Source organism: Dendropsophus ebraccatus, chromosome 10 (assembly GCF_027789765.1).
Source record: "Dendropsophus ebraccatus isolate aDenEbr1 chromosome 10, aDenEbr1.pat, whole genome shotgun sequence".
Lineage (NCBI taxonomy): Eukaryota > Metazoa > Chordata > Amphibia > Anura > Hylidae > Dendropsophus > Dendropsophus ebraccatus.
In genome coordinates this window covers 13087971-13103769 of record NC_091463.1, presented here as the reverse complement: position 1 = coordinate 13103769, position 15799 = coordinate 13087971, and positions in this window count along the sequence as shown.

Genomic DNA, 15799 nt, shown 5'->3' with positions numbered 1-15799 from the left:
TGTTTAACCTTCTGAAAACAGTTGATCTGAAAGATTTTTTTTCTTTCCTGCCAGCGTTAACCCTTTATAATGTCTCTGCTAAGTTTGGCCATGTTACGTTGCCTGTTGGCGTGGTTTTCAGCCTGATGGCCGCTATCAGCAGGTCGATGGTTAATGGCCGCACATTATTACAGTAACTTGCTGTGTTACCATTAACATTCAGCTTTAAAATTGCATTGATATGCATCATGGCTGCAACGTGTAGACGCGCTCCAATGGGGATTCTATGGTAACTAGAGCGCTGCATGTGGTCTCTTCTCTCTGATCCTCCATGATGATTATGGGCAAAAATGTCAGTGTGAAAATGGTCCACCGGCCCGGGGTCTGTGCGCCATCATTGTAGTGTATAGAAAATTCTCAGCAACATGCACTAAGAAGAACAAAGACAGCCGACATTGGGGATGGGTGGGGGCAATGTCAGACCACCAGAAGTGTACACAGATTGTGGTCTTAAGCAAAGAATATATTGATGCAAAAGAATACCTTTAAAGGGGTTATTCAGCGCTACAAAAACATGGCCGCTTTTGCCCCACTCTTGTCTCCAGAGCAGGTGTGGTTTGCAAGTAAGCTCCATTTACTTTAATGGAACTGAGTTTCAAACCCCACCCAATCCGGAGACAAGAGAGGGGAAAAGTGGCCATGTTTTTGTAGTGTGGGATAATCCCTTTAACAGAAGTGCAAATGTAGTCTACAAAGGTGTCAAAGTTACCGGACAGGCGCTGGCCGATGTCTTATATACTTTGTTAAAGGGGTGTCAAGAGAACAGAACAGGTCTTACCCTCCCCAGCAATCCACCTCCAGCTTAGCCTTGTCTTGGAGAAGGGGGCAGGTACCATACAGCAATGTTTACGTCTGGGTAAACTACACCTTCAGTGCAAGCACCATGGTACAGCTGTCTGGTGTGGTTTCACTTGCGTGCAATGCTCAAGTGTCGGGGAGTGATGGATGGTAATTTCTTTTCTGCTCCTGGACAGCCCCTTTAAAGGGGTAGTTCACCAAAAAATGTTTTGTTCCTTCCGATCAATTTGTGTCAGAAAGTGCCAGAGATTAGTAATATACTTCTATTTTAAAATCTCAAGTTTTTCATACATCTGCTGCTGTATGCCCTGCAGGAAGTGGTGTATTTTTTCCAGTAAAAAATTTCTTTGGTGAAATCTGGAGCACTTAAAGACTACAAAAATAATGCACTGAACTATGGTCTTTGGGGTTTAAACCTTGAAACGTCTTTATTTAAAATGTGACTGAACATTCAGCGAGTGTGTGGTGTCTTAGGGTCCATTTACACAGAAAGATTATCTGACAGATTATCTGCCAAAGATTTGAAGCCAAAGCCAGGAATGGATTTGAAGAGGAGAAATCTCAGGCTTTCCTTTATGACCTCTCTGTTTATAGTCCGTTTCTGGCTTTGGCTTCAAATCTTTGGCAGATAATCTGTCAGATAATCTTTCTGTGTAAATAGACCCTAAGACACCAAAGCCAGAAACGGACTATAAACAGAGAGGTCATAAAGGAAAGCCTGAGATTTCTCCTCTTCAAATCCATTCCTGGCTTTGGCTTCAAATCTTTGGCAGATAATCTGTCAGATAATCTTTCTGTGTAAATGGACCCTTAGTCTCCATCAGTCATGTCACTTGAAGTCTCTCTAATGGTCCTTTTACACGGAACGATTTATCGTTCAAATTTAAACGATAACGATCGAATTCGAACGATAATCGTACGTGTAAATGCAGCGAACGATCAAATGACGAGCAAAAAATCGTTCATTTTGATCTTTCAACAAGTTCTCAAATCGTCGTTGGTCGTTCGCAAAAAATTTGCAGATCGTTCAGTGTAAACAGTCTTTCAACGATTTCACCTATGTGTGAGATAGGCTTAAGCGATCGCATAGCGAATTTTCTGTACGATGTATCGTTCCATCTAAACGCTGATCGTTATAAAAAAAACATAGTTCATTCAAAATCGTTAATCGTGCGATCGGGCGAATTATCGCTCCGTGTAAAAGTACCATAAGTCTCTTAGAATTCGGCTGTAAAACAGCCCTGCAGCGTTCCACACAGCTGTATGTAACACTGCAGGGCCGATTTGACGATGATTGGTTCCCTTCAATAAATCTAAGCCGTTGTGTTATCTTGTAGGGGGCGGAGCATGACTCAGGCTTTATAAGAATCCCTGCAATGCTCCGCCCCCTCTAGATCTGTCAGGAGAAGCAATGGGTCCTTCTAGATTCCATCATTGTCTCCCAGAAGTAGTAAAAAAACACTGGAATTTGTGATACTAAAGTTTGCATAGTGTAACACTATAAGCAATCTTAAAGAGATTATCCAGCATTAGAAAAATACGGCCACTTTCTTCCAGACACAGCACCGTTCTTGTCTCCAGTCAGGGTGCAGGTTTTGTACCTCGGTTCCATTGAAGTGAACGGAGCTTAATGGTAAGCCGCTTCTGAACTGGAGACAAGAGTTGCGTTGTCATTAGAAGAAAGTGGCCATGTTTTTCTAATGCTGGATAATCTGACATGTGGACTGTGTGTGGCATCACAGCTCAGCTGATTAAAGAGGTTAGCCAGAATTTAAAAAAAAAAAAAAAAAAAGTGCCACCCCTGTCCCCAGGTTGTGTGGGGTATTACAGTTCGGCTCTGTTCACTTTACTAGAACGGAGCTGCAATACTGCGTGCAACCTGAGGGCAGGAGTGGTGCTGTTTCTGAGTGAAGGCAGCCATGTTTTTGCAAGTGAGAATAATTCCTTTATGTGAAAGCGGCAGAGCTGCAGTACTGGTCATACCAATGATTTGTCAGTGAGGGGATAATGCTGTGGTACCATGTGGAGCTCTGAGGGCTTTGGGTACTATGGGGAGTTATGAGGGTTATGGGTACCACATAGAGTTCTGGAGGGGTTGGGGGCACCGTGCGGAGCTCTGGAGGGGTTGGGGGCACCGTGCGGAGCTCTGGAGGGGTTTTGGGGCACCGTGCAGAGCTCTGGAGGGGTTTGGGGGCACCGTGCTGAGCTCTGGAGGGGTTGGGGGTACCGTGCGGAGCTCTGGAGGGGTTGGGGGCACCGTGCTGAGCTCTGGAGGGGTTTGGGGGCACCGTGCAGAGCTCTGGAGGGGTTGGGGGCACCGTGCAGAGCTCTGGAGGGGTTGGGGGCACCGTGCAGAGCTCTGGAGGGGTTGGGGGCACCGTGCAGAGCTCTGGAGGGGTTTGGGGGCACCGTGCTGAGCTCTGGAGGGGTTGGGGGTACCGTGCGGAGCTCTGGAGGGGTTGGGGGGGGGCACCACGCGGAGCTCTGGAGGGGTTGGGGGCACCGTGCGGAGCTCTGGAGGGGTTGGGGGTACCGTGCGGAGCTCTGGAGGGGTTGGGGGTACCGTGCGGAGCTCTGGAGGGGTTGGGGGGGGCACCACGCGGAGCTCTGGAGGGGTTGGGGGCACCGTGCGGAGCTCTGGAGGGGTTGGGGGCACCGTGCTGAGCTCTGGAGGGGTTGGGGGCACCGTGCAGAGCTCTGGAGGGGTTTGGGGGCACCGTGCAGAGCTCTGGAGGGGTTGGGGGCACCGTGCTGAGCTCTGGAGGGGTTGGGGGCACCGTGCTGAGCTCTGGAGGGGTTGGGGGCACCGTGCGGAGCTCTGGAGGGGTTGCTGATACCATGTAGAGCTATGGAGGGGATGCAGGTATCATGTGGAGCTCTTCAGTGGGTGCGGGAACCTTGTAGAGCTCTGAAGATCCCACCACTTAGGAGTCACAGTGAGTTGTAGGTTGATAACCTCTTAGTGGGCCCTGTATCTCTCCTCCAGTGTATATATAACTTACTGATATACTTATAGATGAGAGGCTCTAGCGATGTATATGTCAGGAGCAGCGGAGGATCCCGTGTACAGGTAAGGGATGCTGTACCGCACTATGTACGATTAGTATAACATATCACTTCTCCGGCAGGAGGACTGCCACGAATCAGACTTTTATGCCCATTAAAGACAATTGTTGTGCAGTAACATGAGCGTTCCTCAGTAATATTTCTAATATGACTACTGGTAAAGTACTTATGTATCTATAAGAGGTGGTGCATCGTGTGTATAAGATGTGAGGGTGATGTGAGATGTTGCTGTATACTGCTCCGCCATGCACGGTTCTCCTTACGCTGCTGTATACTGCTCCGCCATGCACGGTCTGCACTATGTGCCGCCTGCAATCATGGAACCTGTAATATGAAGTCTATGGAGCCCAGTACATTGCTGACTGGCAATTTTTTTAAAAAGGGGTGAGTATGCCTAAGGAGACACAGCAGAAGCAGCTAGTTATGGGTAAAGGGCTCCCCAACTCCCCCCTTTGTGCTGTTCCCCCCATTATGTTGCTGGCTCTGCTTCCTGCTGCAGTGCCAATTCCTACAGCGCTTTCCCAATGTAAGTCTAGGGGGGTCAGGGCCCTATTATACTGGGCCATGCCAGTGGTGCCCGGATCCCAGCTGCTCATCGATTCCTCGTGACATGTCGACATGCAGGACACAGCCAATCTCTTGGCGGAGCTTAGTCAGTGATTGTCTGAGCCGCCATTTTCCTCATATTGAGATGTCTCTAGGATTCCTTAGGGAAAACCACTTAGGTGCCATGTCTGCTAGTTTCACACAAGCATAATACAATGCAGATGGTTCAGGACAGGATTAGTGTTTGTTTTTTTATCTCAACCTTTGCTATATAATCCATTAGCCAGTATCAGTATGGCCGTTCATGTTAACTACCTAGTAATAGTATGTAACAGGGCCTTAAAGTGTTAATCTCTATTTGTGCGGGTCAGAGTTCTCTGTAACTCTGAAACATTTTCTTAGTGCTCAGTGTCAGGAGGCTGCGGAACGTACCAGATAAAAACCCAGGAAGTGGTGTCCTGTCTGGTCAAGTGTTGATAGATGCACCTACAGAATCTATGGCTTCCCGCCCCTAGGAGTTGTATTAGGGTGACTATACACCTCTTATACTCTCCTTCCCATACTCAAGCAGTTCAGTGTTTCATATAGCAAAGGGCAGACTACTCAGGCTACGGCTTATCTCTCTGGGAACAAAGGGGTCGGGGTGATTTTTTTTATCTGTCGGAGTGTTGGGAGAGCTCCATATACTTAATCCTGCCGTGAGCAGTGAGTATGGCCGACAATTATTCTGGCTGTTTTCTGACTCCACATTTATGTAGCTGATTAGTAAGAGAGACCTGAGCTTCCCATGATGCTATGACAGATGGTGCCGGTAGTGCTTATGGTGGGGAAATGGATAGATCACCACGTATTTATTACCGCATTAGGAATGCCCACTGAATAAAGGGTTGCTTCACTTATTTGGGCAGTCTGGTCTTGCAGGAGTCAGGGAACAGATCCACAAGATGGATATGGCCTATAACTCTATCCATGTTTTTAGGCGTCCTTAGGGCTGCAGCCAAAGCGAATCAAATGCTGCACGCTCAGGTTTGGATGGATCCGAGCAAGCTCAAGTTCCACTCATCTCTAATGGTGACCTAACAGGTCCCTATAGTGTTCACTATTAATGGATGGTGGTATGAGGACCTACAGTCCTAGGACATGACACCGCTAGCCTGGCGAACCCTAATGGTACACCCATTGTATGCATAGTCATACAGTTTATGCCAGAAGTGGACACGGGCAGCTGTTTGGGTTTTTAGTTCTTGGAGCATAACTGTAATACGACATATAACATGAAGACGGGTGGCGCTGTTTTTGCATGGAAGTAGCAGTGTTTTTTTGTTTTTTTTTTCCCCTAATCCTGGATAACCTCTTGGAGCCACCATTTCACCCATGACTGGCAGATGTTGCCTTCCGTCTGTAGGAGAGGCCAGTCATGGGTGAACATGCTGCATGATGCGACCACCATGTGGGATCCCATTATTGGTTAGTGTAAATATGCAGTTCACTATTTCCTTAGATTTAGTGCTGACAGTTTGATACCAAGGGAGATGATGCACATCGCAACCATTCTTGTGATTTGTCGGAGAAATAGTTTATTGAGCGCACTCTTCCCACGTTCACCGCAGCTATACAGCCTGTACCATTTATTTACATTTACCATGCCCATAGGTGGGGCCTGTGCATGTACTAGTCCATGGATGTGCTTGTTTCAATAAACTTTATTGCCAACCATACACCCCTTAAAGGAGAAGTCCGGTGAAAATTTTTATTAAAGTATTGTCTTGCCCCCCCCCCCCCCCCAAAGGTTATACAAATCACCAATATACACTTATTACGGGAATTATTTAAAAAGTGCTTTTTTTTTCCTCTGCACTTACTACTGCATCAAGGCTTCACTTCCTGGATACAATGGTGATGTCACTTCCTGGATACAATGGTGATGTCACGCCCCGACTCCAAGGGCTGTGGCTGCTGGAGAGGATGACGGCAGGGGGACACAGGGAACTGGAGGGACACTGAGCCATCATCCTCTCCAGCAGCCACAGCCCTTGGAGTCGGGGCGTGACATCACCATTGTATCCAGGAAGTGACATCACCATGTTATCCAGGAAGTGAAGCCTTGATGCAGTAGTAAGTACAGGGAAAATATCACCTTATAAGCATTTCCCGTAATAAGTGTATATCGGTGAATTGTATAACTTTTAATTAGGGGGACATACAATACTTAAATAAAAATTTTCGCCGGACTTCTCCTTTAATTCGCAGCAGCTGATGTCTGTTTATCTCCATAGGCCTCACTCCCTTCCTCACAAGGATTTTCTGTAATTCTCGCCACACGTTAACCACACACCTCACACCGTGTAGTGTGAACATCTCACTTGTGGCCGCTGGCAGGAGCTCCGAGAAAATAGCCTCAGTGTCACTGAGTCATAGTGTTAGGTCGTGTGGTTAGGGGCCATGTGACTTTTGAGAAGACGCTCTGTTATGGTGGGGGTGGGGGGATTACTAGAATAATTGTGCTTGCACTATCTCATTCTGGTAAAGGGAGGACAGTGACGGGTCCAGCGGTCAGGGCCTAAGGTGATCTTAGGTAATGGAGGCATCAGTTCTGGATTAACGGACTGATACCTGGTTAGAGAGTTTGTCATCTTTCATCGCACTAGAAGGAAAGAGCTGCCATCTTGGAGTAGTCATGGTGACTTTTTAGATTACTTCACCTATGGGACATCATCCACCATTGTCTCTATTCTGAACTGACAGGAAGGAAAATAAGCCACAGGACAATGTCCATTCCCCCTGGAACCCATATTTTCCCAGCCATGTAAAGCAGCGGTGCTCTCTGGTGAACCGTGTGTGTATGACGGAAGCAAACACAATCATACAGATCTGTATTTACACGGCCGCCACCTCTTAGTTTATTTAGCCCGTCTGTGTTTATTCTAGTCTTGTGTGCACTAGTGTGACGCATGAACTTCACATGGGACGGAGGATGTTGGGATTCTCTGCCGTGTGTGAATTCACCCTAAGAGCCTCATGACACGGAGCACTGAGTGATTAACATTTGGTGTAATAGGAGGCGTCCAGACTTCCATTTGTCAGATCTTAATCTGCATTGCAAAACTATAGCTCCTGTCAGGGTGGGATGGGAGATGTCGTTTTGCAACAGCTGGAGAGCACTGCTTTACAGGACGTCAGAAGTTTTGTTCAGTGGGGTCCCAGGTAGAGCTGAGCGAACTTTTTAATAGTTTGGTTCAGCAGGTTGGCTGAACTTAAGTGCTTAGCTCATCTTTACTTACCTGCCCGTGATTCCCCAGTGTCCTCGGCTGTCTGGTTTTCCCCACAGCCTCCAAAATCCTTTTCAGCCAATCACTGACTGAGATGGGACATCGCAGCTGCCTACTCAGCCAATCACAGGCTGTGGCCTGATCCCTTCTAAGGCAGTGATTGGATGAACCTGCTGGAGACCCGGAGGAAGACAGCGAGGGAGCACAAACAAGAGAAAACCATTTTATTTGTTCTGAACTTTTCAAAAAGTTCAGTTAGATCATAAACCGAACCTTTTTCCAAGTTTGGAATGAATCTCGGTTCAGAAGTTTGGTTTCCTTATCTCTAATCCCGGGTGTTGAGACCTCCACTGATCCTAAAAACAAACGACAGTAATACTTCAGTATTTGAATGAAAATTTACCTGGAAGTAACATTAGTAGTTTGAATTTTGCTCGGTATCCGAATGTTTTTGCGAGTGTGGATCATGGGTTGTACCTGGTGAGTTTAGCACTGGTGAGGCTTCACATACAGTATAAGGCTATGTTCACACTACGTAAGAGACCGGCCGTTCTCTGGCCGGATCATCTCGGCCGGTACTTAAGTACCGGCCAGGTGATCTTTCCGGCCACGGAGCTCTGATGCGGGCGCATCAGAGCTTCCCATAGCCAACAGTGAAGCAAGCGGCCGGAGCCGCTGACAGGTCTTTCTGCGGCCGGAATTCACTGAATTCTGGCCGCAGAAAACTGACATGTCAGTTTTTTCCGGCGCCGAACGGGATCCCGGCCGGAGCGTATACGATGTGTGTACGCTCCGGCCGCGATTCCATTAAAAATAAAGCTATGTCCGACCCCACAAAACTACGGCCGTAGTTTTACGTAGTGTGAACATAGCCTAGTACTGTATAAGGCTGCTGGAGTGCATTAGAGTACAGTAGTAGTACAGTCAGTGCACCACCTCCCATCCTGTACTGTATAAGATTGCTGGAGTGCACATACCGCACAGTAGTAGTACAGTCAGTGCGCCGCCATCTCCCATGCTGTACAGTACTGTATAAGACTGCTGGAGTGCATATGCAGTACAGTAGTAGTACAGTCAGTGCACCTCCATCTCCCATTCTGTACAGTACTGTATAAGATTGCTGGAGTACATATACAGCACAGTAGTAGTACAGGCAGTGCACCACCATCTCCCATCCTGTACTGTATAAGATTGCTAGAGTGCATATACAGCACAGTAGTAGTACAGGCAGTGCACCACCATCTCCCATCCTGTACTGTATAAGATTGCTGGAGTACATATACAGCACAGTAGTAGTACAGGCAGTGCACCACCATCTCCCATCCTGTACTGTATAAGACTGCTGGAGTGCATATATAGTACAGTCAGTGCACCATCTTCCATCCTGTACTGTATAAGATTGCTGGAGTGCATATACAGCACAGTAGTAGTACAGGCAGTGCACCGCCATCTCCCATCCTGTACTGTATAAGATTGCTGGAGTGCATATACAGCACAGTAGTAGTACAGTCAGTGCACCACCATCTCCCATCCTGTACTGTATAAGATTGCTGGAGTGCATATACAGCACAGTAGTAGTACAGGCAGTGCACCACCATCTCCCATCCTGTACTGTATAAGATTGCTGGAGTGCATATACAGCACAGTAGTAGTACAGTCAGTGCACCACCATCTCCCATCCTGTACTGTATAAGATTGCTGGAGTGCATATACAGCACAGTAGTAGTACAGACAGTGCACCACCATCTCCCATCCTGTACTGTATAAGATTGGGTCTGCATGTGTGACAGCAGCCATAATTTCACACGATTCATGGGAATATAACAATGTTTAGGATCCAGCTTGCACCACATGATAGAATAATATGCACGTTTGGGTCTATTATACAGTAAGAAACCAGACACTTTCTAGAGCAACATTGAAGGTTTATTAATGCAAATCTAATTCCTAGGTCAAAAAGAGGGACGTGGGTCAAAAGTAGGGACCGTCCCTCCAAACACTGGGGAGGTATGTAGTCAGTGCACCACCATCTCCTATCCATTACAGTGCTGGGGTGGGAGTGAGGAGTTAGTGACCACTGTCCTATAATTGCTGGTTCTGTTTTACAATTCTTGTTGAAAATGTCCTGTACAGTATAGTTCTGTGCTATATTGTACAGTACTGGATTTAACTGGGCAATGTACAATGTAATATATGGGTACTGTAGGTAATAATTGGTGGGTGCTGGAACCAATTAACCTCTTAAGGACGGAGCCAAATTTCATTTTTGCGTTTTCGTTTTTTCCTCCTTGTGTTTAAAAGGCCATAGCACTTTTTTCACCTAGAAACCTACATGAGCCCTTATTTTTTGTGTCACTAATTGTACTTTGCAATTACAGGCTGAATTTTTGCATAAAGTACACTGCGAAACCACAAAAAAAAATTCAATGTGCGGTGAAATTGAACAAAAAAGACGCATTTTGTTTGTTTGGGGGGTATTTGTTTTTACGCCATTCGCCCTGGGGTAAAACTGACTTGTTATATATGTTCCTCAGTCGTTACGATTACAACGATATATAACGTGTAACTTTTCTTTTATCTGATGGCCTGTAAAAAATTCAAACCATTGTTAACAAATATATGTTCCTTAAAATCGCTCCATTCCCAGGCTTATAGCGCTTTTATCCTTTGGTCTATGGGGCTGTGTGATGTGTAATTTTTTTGCGCCATGATGTTTACTTTCTATCGGTACCTTGATTGCGCATATGCGACTTTTTGATCACTATTTATTACATTTTTTCTGGATTTGATGTGACCAAAAATGCACAATTTTGCACTTTGGGATTTTTTGGCGCTTACGCCATTTACCATGCGAGATCAGGAATGTGATAAATTAATAGTATGGGCAATTACGCACGCGGCGATATCAAACATGTTTGTTTATTTATTTATTTTTATTTATAACATGGGGAAAGGGGGGTGATTCAGACTTTTATTAGGGGAGGGGGCTTTTTACTAATAACACTTTTTTTTTTTTTACACTTATACTAGAAGCCCCCCTGGGGTTCGGGCTATTTTCCCCCTGGGGTTTCGGGCTATTTTCCCCCTGGGGTTTCGGGCTATTTTCCCCCTGGGGTTTCGGGCTATTTTCCCCCTGGGGTTTCGGGCTATTTTCCCCCTGGGTTTAGGGTTATCCCCCCCCTGGGGGACTTCTAGTATATGTACGCTGATGTCTCATTGATCTATGCTGTATATAGTTATACAGCATAGATCGATGAGATAGGCACTTGACTGCTTTCGGCTGCTGCAACCGAAAACAACCAAGTGCCAAGCCGGGATCAGCGCCATCTTGGCGGAGACCCCGGCAGGTAACTGACACGGAGATCGCTCCTCTGGGATAACGTCCCGGGGGGGGGGGGGGTTGGCGATCTCCGCCACTAGACACCAGGGACGGCTGCATACAAGTGATCGGATGCAGCTGCCTCCGATTACTTAATTAGCGTGCATGGCGATCGAACCGTGCCCGCTAATAACCGCGGTCCCGGGCTACACTCGGCACCCGGGATCGCGGTATGAATCGAGGCCCCGCTCTGAACACCTCTTGCGGACGCATGACGTACTGGTACGTCATGCGTCCTTTAAGAGGTTAAACACATTTACATTATTTCCTATGGGAAAACACTGCTCGGTTCGCAGACTGCTCTCCAGAACCAATTGAATTTAAGAGCAGAGGTTCCCCCTGTATATGAGACGTTCCTGATCAGTATACAGGCCCAGCATTCCTCAAAGTGTTATAACTCCGATACCTTAGGATATTTTGCCAATGAATCACTTCCAAGAACTGTCTGTACAGTTACCTCCACCGACACATGGGAACATCTCCCCGGGCACTTCTCATTCACCTTTCATCCTGTGCTCTTGGCTGCTGGTGCTGGGTATAGGAACATTTCTCTGTTCTGCTTCCTTAACTGCGACTCTGGAAAATACCTTTTATTTATATGTGATTCTTCAATGTGGAAGTGGTTGAGCTTCCTTCCATATCGCTTCCAGTAGGGGCCGATAATTATAGAACCTGCTGCGTGTCGGAAATGCGGACATAAACCAGATCTACCGTGAGGAGTGACTGTATCAGCTCTGTATGCAAAACCTTCCACACTCGGAGCTCATGATCGGGTCACTTATCTGGAATTCATCATTACAGATGCTTTACCGGCAGCCATCCTGACACTGAGGCCTCGGGCGTTCCAGGCTTTACCATCTGGGTGATAAGGAAAAGAGCAAATAAACATTTCTGAGGAAACTCATTATGTTTCTCTCATTCCAGGGAATCTAGCATTGTGTGTATGCAAACATGATGGGGAACTATGGTCTTGTTCCTTCCGTTAAAGGGTTAAGATAACAGAGGCCTTATGATTCATATAGTAGTCCTCACTAGATCGCATTCTTTACTGATAATTTCTTAATATAGCTTCAAACTCCAAGCTGCCTGCAACCACCACTAGGGGGAGCTTCCTGCATACTGTGAAGACATTGAGCTCTTTTTGCCTCCTATTACAATTAAAGTCTCAGTTAAAATCTCACAGCGCAGGTGAAACTGGGACACCCTTGGACACTTAGCTTTGCCCAGGTAACATAGTCTGGGGCTTGTGTCACACTCATAGGTTGGGTACCCCGACACTACAGGGCAGAAGGTGGTTTAGCAAAACACGGTGGTGGTACCAACAGTCCGGGTGCGTCATCTTCCCACTCCGGACTGCTGTGATAAGAGCCTAAGGGTCCCATCACAACCCGGCAGATTGCTGACCATTTCAGAGGGCCAGTATAGCCAGTCACTAAACAAAGCAGGTGTAACGCCCACCCTGTGTGCAGAGATAGCACTGGCGCCACGACAGTACCATCACTGGTTAAGCTATACCACAACCACCAGCACATCATCATCACAGTGGTACACCACAGCCATCTAAAGACAATTTGCTGCAGCAGGACAATGATCCAGCCCTTCCACTTGGCTAGGCTTCATCCTTTCATAGTTTTATTATCCTCTTCTAGGTAAAGTGTTCCATTAAAAAAAGCACTTCCCGATTTGTTTTATTAATTATGCAGCTTGTCGGCCAACATACATAGTTTGGCTATTATCTTATTTGGTTGTTCCTTTGTGTTTAAAAATTCCTGGAATCCTTTCCTTCATTTGGATCATGTGATCCCACAGTGACCCCCTGGACATTACATGTGTTTCTGTGTTCTGAATGGGGGTCAGCATCTCAGCGAGCAGAACCTCCTGTATGATGAAACTGCATGGAATTATTAATTTCTGACAATTATAAACCACTTGTAATATAGTTAAGAAGGTTAAACCTACAGGAACCCTACTGTGTTGATCCAAAGGAAGGCGAAAACCCTTATGCGGCAGATGCCAATTGTCCCATAACAGGGAGAAGATTCCTTCCCGACTCCAATGGAAATCAGAATAATCCCTGGATCAGCATGTAATCTATTATATTTTTCAAGAAAAGTATCCAGGACTCTCTTAATCTTATTCAGCGAGTCAGCCATGACAGCATCATGTGGCAGAGAGTTCCATAGTCTCACTGCTCTCACAGTAAAGAATCCGTGAGTGTGCTGATGGTGAAACCTTCTTTCCTCTAGATGTAGAGGATGCCCCCTTGTCATGGTTACAGACCTAGGAGTAAAAAGACAGATCTCTGTACTGTCCATTCATATAATTGTACATTGTGATGAGATTGCCCCTAAGACGTCATACACTTGTAATGAACTTGATGACAGGTCAGTTTCCCTGCCTGTATAGTATATACATAGCCTCTTAGTTTATGAAGTGATGAGGATTACACTGCCCTCCCATCAGGCAGAGATGGTACTGGCTGTAGCTGTTCATGTGATGCTGTGCTGAAGCATCATGGGATTGAGAGGAGGAAGAAAATGCAGTATAAAATCTGGTGGCTGATCAGAGATCACATGACCCAGATACAGTAATGAATGTTTGGATACATCAGAGCTGGGATGAATCAGTTGACACTGCAGGGATGGCGGTGATCAGGATGTTATATAGGCAAAAATGCATTAAAAAATCGGGGAATGTATTTAATGTACTCAGCGCAAAGATAAATCCGCAAAAGAGAAAGTATTAATTGACCTGATCAGTAGTCACTTGGATAACAGGAGGCATAGTCAAGCAATACTTTCTTTTTTTGTGGGTTTATTTTTAAGTACATTTAATATATTTTCAAGTTTTAGCAATACCAGTTATATATGAGTTTTCCCTAAACTCAACAGCACTCAAATATATAGGGCCTAGACCTATTGTCTATGGTCGCAATCTTCTATACATAAATTGGGCAATGTGCCTTTAAGACGGTCAATTGTTCTGAAGTTATTACAACCCTTGACTTAGTGGGGGCCCTGACCACTACGGTGTCCTCTGGTAAGTGGTGGCACTTGTCTACAATTGTGCTTGGGAACCATGATGGGGGCGGCTGTCAGGTCTGATGTGGTGCTGTATGCCTTGACACCTGCCAGGCTTCAGTGACTAAGACCATCACTTTCATTTCACATCACTCATGATGGGGGACACAGAATAGAAACCTGTTGATAGCTTTGTGTTATTGATTTCTGCCATGAAAAAAATTGTAAAATAAGAAGAATAATTGTTGCTGCCCCTTTAATCTGTATGCGGATCATCAGATCCCTATCAGCTGGAAATATATTTAGACTTCAGAAGAATACAGGAAATGTGTTATCAGCAAACCGACAGCTTCCGACTCCACCATCTGTTACACATAAACTACCACTGAGCTCTTGTAATCCGGCATCTGATAATCCAGCACGGCACAGAACAATCCGATCTCTGAACCCGAACCTTCTGCATTTGACTTCTGGCATCTGAAGAAAAAACATATCTAACTTCTTCCGACACGAGGAGTCAAATGCAGAGGGTTCTGGTTCGGAGAACGTTGCCGAACCCGAATACTAGCCGTCACATCTAAGTGGTTAGACAGGAATGGTGCCCTCTCTCCTCCCAAAGCCCAAACCCAGGATTGTGGGGTGCTGACAGCTGATTATAAAGAGTCTCGAGGTCTGCCATCTTGGAACACCTATAAGGCTCTGTAAAAATAAAAAAAAAATAAAAAGTTTAAAAAATGTTTTAACTTTAAAACATAAAAAACTTTTTTTCATAGTTAAAAATGCTTAGAATGTAAATGGATACATAAGAAGTTAAGGCTCTCAGAATACTTTTTTTTTTTTTTTTTGCACAAGTAACAATACTATACAACATCATGCATAGACTGTGCCGTGAATGCTGTAAGAACCCGCAAAAAGTGATAAAAAAGATAAAAATGGATTACCCGCCGGAAGGCTCTTAAAGGTTTTTGAGTGTATTATATATCCCCTGATACAGGGCAATAAAAATATATGGGAAAATGGAGGGAAAAACTGTTTATTTTTTTAAGGCAGGAAATGGGGGGGGGGGGGGCATTACAACTCCCAGCATGCCTTGACAGCCTTTGGCTGGGAGTTGTAGTTTCACAACAGCTAAAAGAAAAACTGGGGGGATAACCGGAGTAGAATCCTAAACGTCAGTATTATACTAGAAAGTTTTTGTTATTCAGTATGGGGGACTTTACATCATCTCGGTAAAACCCCTGTGTATGACATGTAAATAATTCCGATTGTGGAAAGGTTGCAGGGTGACGCATAGCACGCCTTCTTTTTAGATTGGTTATGAATTTGCACTGCTCTAATGTGCAGCCCTGTATGTGTATGTATAGGGGTGTATGATACATGTATGTGATTTGTATGTGGTGGCGGGCGGTATATCGGTTACACATCTGTGTATATGTCTGGCACACGGCCAGGCGGCTGCTTCTCTATCACACGCTCTACAATTCCTAGTAAACACACTTTATTATGATGCACTGACTCTCCCGCTCTCCACGCCTGCACCCTATTGGTCATTTCATTTGTTGTATTTGAATAATATATACAAACAGTGATCCCTGATTGGCTGCTACCACAATACCACGCCCATTTCCTCAGCAAGTATTTGGAAACTCAACTGACATGGTCTTCATTCACTGGTTACAGTG